Consider the following 6,255-nt stretch of genomic DNA (forward strand, 5'->3'; position numbering starts at 1 on the left):
AACGTTATTTAAAAAGACACAAGTCATTTAAAGAACAAAATTTTGTGTATTAAACTTTGAATTTTTTTATTTTTTATTTCGAGTCTTATTGTTTGTGTTACTATATCAAATGCTAATAAGATGGAGACAGTCATTTCAAATATAAATGATCAAACTCATATAAATTGTATCTAATGTGAGTAATAGTTTTGCTCTATTGAAGAATTGTTTCATGAAATAATTTCTTATTGTTTTCTAAGCCCATTAGTTTTTTTCAGATTCAATAAACTAACATCAACTCTTTTAAATATCTTCCTAATATATGTCTTCACGTATGTGGTAAACATTAGATTTCAAATTTTGACAATTTTGTTAACAACCTTTGATTTGACGAAACAATTAAAATCTTTATAAGTGCCTTTCCTATAAATAAAAAAGAAGTCGAATGTATTTTCATAAGTAAACGAATCTTGTTTTTAGATCAGCCCATATTTTTGAATCAGATATTTTAGTGTGTATGATTCCTCTATATGTAAACTGCATAAAAACATGTACACATGTTGTTAATGTATATGACAATGCTCTTGTGAAACTGTTTTGAAAAATAAAGAATTTACAAAAATGTGTTTTTTATTTATAACTAGGCGTCACCCTCGGCATAGGGAAGACATTCGGTCCGCACATTAAGGCAATACGCGACCGAGCCGCATTCCTACTCTGTCGACTCTAACCCATGATCTGTAAAAAAAGTAAATTGTAACAAGGTGTTACTCTACAAAACTTGCATAAGTTCTAACGTGGATCATGGCCTATTCAAGTGTAGTGTTCGCTTACGCAGCCCGCATGCACATAAACTCACTCCAGTGTATTCAATCCTGTTTCTGCAGGATAGCCATTGGTGCACCGTGGTATGTGAGGAATGTAGATCTTCACGACGACTTAAATATAATACGATAGTCCAGTAAGTCTTAAGGAAGCGTCAGAACGCTACTTCGACAAAGCGGCGGGACACGAAAACCCTTCTATTGTGGTCGCCGCTAATTACTTATCAGACCGTGAGTGGGCAAAGCAAAGCCCAAAACATTCCCTGGATCCACTCTCGGTGCTTTTAGGCTTTTCAAGTACCGTTCACCGTCCTTGTCGAACTCGTAGACTCCGACGTACAAACTAGTCCATAGACACAACCACTGAGTTTCTCGTCGGATCTTCTCAGTGGATCGCGATTCCAATCCGGCAGTAAATTCATTCGCGAAGCAGCTGCTCTTGAGTTGCCAGGTCTCCGTTGGAGGCGCTCGGGTAGCTGTTAGCAAATCCCACCCCTCTTGGCTGAGCCCTTACCCGCCCTGGAAAAACTGGAAAGGCCACCAGTAATACTACCTTCATAAAAAAAAAAACGAACTAAGAAAAACCAATAATTAAACCTGAAATTCTGGGTTCACCACGGCTGGGTACAAATGAAATATACTAGATCAGTAACTTACAATAGTTTATTGAGGAATCATTACATGCGATCACAGCCTAGCTGTCTCTATGAAGCGGTCGCTCCGTGCTGTGAGGCAGAGTGAACTTACAAAGTGTTACGTGCGCTTTACATCACCTCGGGAACGCACAATGAAAAACTCAATAAGACATAATTACGCTTAAGCTAAAACAAAAAACAAACAAAACAGTGAAACTAACGTTTTTATTAGCACGATTTGATAATATCGGGAGAGCTGAAAGGGTATTTCGTTTAAGTGACATTTATCTTTTGTAATTAAAGGTGCCTTTTATTTGGTGTTAGATTTAACAGTTCGATGTTTTTAATTGAACTTCAAATAAGTTTACTCCATTCAAATGCGTGAAGAAGTTTTTTTTTTTTTATGATATTTTTTCCAAATTCTAACCTTTAAATGGTTCTTCTTTAAAGTTGTAAAAATGTCGCCTTAGTTGAATAGCCTTTTGCCTCTCGACGTAGTAGCATTTTATGTGCGTTCCCAAAGCGTTCGTTTATAACGTGCCCGCGAACTAGGCGCTCGTCCTATCACAGTTTTTCGTCTATCACTGAACGACACCAGTGGAAAGCTAAATATGTTTTATACATTTCGGGAATTTTACACAACAACTTCTAAAACGTCCGTTTCGAACGAACGTTTCTTAATAAATGAACATTCAGCGCCATCTTGGTTTGAACAACGGAACTACTGTCGCAATTTATGTTAGATTTAAACTAATTTTATTCAAAATGTAGAGTTAATTTCTAAGTGGATGATCAGACTATAATTTGATTCACTCTATATTTGCTTGCGACTGAAATGGATAAAACATATTTCACAAACTATAAATATTATATATATGCAAAAGTGAAAATTCTCGCGTATTTTTATCTAAATATCACATGAATGAGTGAGTGGGTTTTTTAAAGACTAGTATTATTATTTTTCAAACATACATAAATCTAGATTTTTGTGTTTGTATTATTAATATTTTCATGTTATATTGAAACACAAATAACCGGCATCGATTCAACTAGCTACGACTAGATTTTTACCAGAAATCAGGAGGGTTCAATTTATGGCGAAGACAAAACACTTATACTCTATTCCAATTACGAAGTCCCTTTTGAACGTAACGCTTAGAACGTGACTCTTTACGTTTCGCTTAATTTGAAATAATAATGATTTTTTGTTCATGGTCGTAAATGATCATTTAAAAAATACACAATCAATCTAAATCATTAGACAATTAATTCACACACATATTAACTTAATACCTAATAACATCTGTCAAATGGGACTTCGTAATTGGAATAGATAAAAGGTGCAATTTTCTCGGCCGTTCGAGACAGATTATTTTTTTAATTTAGTTCCCTACTATATCCAGTTAGGGAATTGTCGATACAATTATTTGTTTGGAAATATATTTTATTAACAAAATATCAATATAACTTATGGGCGTTAGTAATGATGTTTGAAGTTTAATTAATTACTCAAATAGAAATTAGAAAGAATTTCAGATAAGTCAACATTTACATTATACATTATTATTAAGTCAGCCGAGATCATAATGCACTCGACTATTTCATTTTCAAATCGATTAAGCATTTTATAAAACCCTTATCTCCACAACAACTCTCAATATCAACAATTCTATAACAAACATTCAATTCCTCAATTTCTGGTAAATTTAACTAATATTTTCAATTTATTTTTAAACACGCCGTTGTTTTTTTTTTTGAAATATATACACTGAAGCATGATTCTTGTACCGTGGTCATACCGATTTTACCAGATAAATCTAGAAGGAGTCTACGTGAAGTTAGTTTTTCATTATAGTACTTGTAGTAGTAGTAACTTGAAATTAGTATAATCGAATTTCGTCAAACTCTGGAGTGACCCTGAAAATCTTGTGAATAAAATTTATTACATGTACTGTAAAACCTCATAAAACTTTTTATTTATGCCAAAATTATTTGATTGATTGGCAAGCAAGCAAAAAGCACTGTTTTCTGACGACATACTTTCGCTTGCTACACCCGTGTTCATAATGTAATTAGTTTTTTTATATCAGAATTTAGGCGAGTGCTCAGAAACGTCAGTACTCCCCCCTTTAGATTTTTTCTCCCGAAAAACTTCTTTCACATTATTATATAAAGAGAAAGAATCCGAATAAAGAAAAAGATTCTCAAGCCGTCAATTTTAATGACGTTATAATTTGTAGCCGTTTATGTAAATGACAATGCATAATTGTGATTATGTAAAACTTTTCCTATTCAATAGATCATTTTCGGGAGATTCCCATTTGCGGGGTGCGGCTTCACAGCAATCCAATTTGATCCCAATTTCAAAATTATTATTACGTCAATTCGTTCAAACACGTTTTTAAAATATTAACAAGTTAATTTTAAATAGTTGTGTATTTCACACGAATTTAAAAAGTATTTTTCAATAGTCAACATTATAATAAATATAATACATTACATTTTTTTTCTCACTTTTACGCATTACGCAAAACATGAGCGAGAAGAGAATAATTAATTACACAAATATTTTGAATTGCTCACAAAACAAAATTACACGATACTAAAATTAATTTAATTAATAGTAAACACATTTAATAATAAGGTTGTTTTTAAAATTATCACAAATTAAAAACACACATTCTTCGCTTATAAGCTTTTATCGTTTTAAAGATTTAAGAAAGATGTGTCTATTTAAAAAAAGTGCAAGTCCTAATTATTTAAATTAAAAAATATATTCATATAATATATAATGTCAAATTGAAAATTTTAATGTATGAAAAATGACATAATCATTTTCATTTAAAACTAGATAATAAATAATAATCATTAGTTGGTAACTTATATTACAATATGCAAGGTCCTCCAATAAATAAATAACAAATAAACGGTTATGTCATGAAATCCAATTAAAATTTGTAAAATATATTATGTAATTGGCAAAATACTTATAGCAGATTCACATTTATAATGTAAATATGAAACATGTTCAATTGATTTTTTTTTAAATAAATTAAAATTAAATAGTCCTTAAAATAAAATAGTAATATAGGGTAAAGGCTTTACCGTCTGTTTGTTTGTTTAACAATAAACCGAACACAATTATTCTGTCAATATTTTTTATTTTTTTATGTTATAGTTCAGTCTAGATATTGTTTTTGGAAATATATATTTTTTGAATTGTGTGTGTTTTAATTATTAATCATTTTAACATTCAATGTTATATTTTTTTTCGCGTTTGTTATTTTCTCTCTCATTATATTCCAACGTTACGAATACTATTTCTTGATCAAGAAAGAAATTAAGTCAAGTTATACCCAAAAAATTATATGTCACATAACAATCATGCAATACATTGACTCATTCCTTTTTGATAATGACATGTTGAAAAGAAAAATAAATAATAATAATTGACAACCCTACAGCTCTACTGTGGCAACTAAATAAGATAGAGAATCGGTCGACAAATAGAAAATGCCACTGTTGCCTATTTATATATATGTGTAGATTTTATATATGTGTGTGTAGATTGTTAAAGCCATTCAGAAGTTCTATAGTGGGCGCTAATCCGGCAATAAAATGTTTATTATAAGGATATTCAGAAACCACAGTTTTACATATATTGCTGCTGTATATACATTACATGCTATTTAACTATGTACATATTTGTTTGTTTTTGATAAAATCCCATTATAATAATTTATTCCTTAAAATATTATTGATTTTATTTTTAAATAAAGCACAGTGAATATTTAATATATATTTTTGAAACGGGCGGATTATTTTGCATATTAGCGGTTTCTATCGAAGTGATAAATTTTGAGAGTTAGACATTTTGAATGTAGACAATTCGACGCTGGCAACACATTCGTGTTTAGCTGTTAATGATGGTCACACCGGAGTGTTCTAATATGTGCCCAGCTGTAGAAGTTTTGTCGTCAATTTTGAACTGGAATAGGTCCATAGACAAGCTTAGCTTGATATTAAGAGATTAGCAAAGGTCAAGGGAGGAATGATTTCAAAGTCCAGCCAAATAGAAAACTGGTACTAATTCATATGGGCTCATAACACACATCATATGGAATTCATACCTCTAATAGAATGTGATCTCAACTAATATTAGCGCTTAGGTCAAGGTAATTTTGCGACACGTATAGTCTTCGGTAACCACTTAACAACAGATGATCCGTGAGCATTAGCTCTTTCCATATATTAAAAGTTATTTGACTTTTTTCAATCTTAATAATTTACATACATAATTTCACCTGTATAATTAGTTCCTTTGCTTATATTATACAATTGAAAGGCAATGTCATGAAAGCTTACATTTTCTTATTTCTATTTATTAACTTTTTTGTTTGCTTCATAGTTAATGTTTTTTTTTTTAGTTAATTAAAAATAAAATACGCAATGTGTAAATAAATAGACTTAATCAAATAAATTGATAGCTCTTAAGTGACGAAAGATGGATGCGTTATTGTTAATGTTATTTTGGATTGGCAGATTAAATCGTTGTTTCAATAAGTTATCAAACCCTGGGCTGCCAAGTTCATGGAATTCATTTTTTTTAGCCCAGCGCGCAATGTAACACAAACAACTGATATGACGCGTGGGGTCGACGACCTTACGTTTACGAACTAAATTAAATCACAAATATTTCTTGATATTAAACGGGTATATTGTTTTTTTTGGATTTTTTTTATAGGCTCCATCCATAAATTGTTTTTTGGAAGTTAATTCTTTTGTAGCCTAATTATGAATTGAAACTCGGTTAAAGA

Source organism: Bombyx mandarina, chromosome 03, assembly GCF_030267445.1.
Source record: "Bombyx mandarina strain Sakado chromosome 03, ASM3026744v2".
Lineage (NCBI taxonomy): Eukaryota > Metazoa > Arthropoda > Insecta > Lepidoptera > Bombycidae > Bombyx > Bombyx mandarina.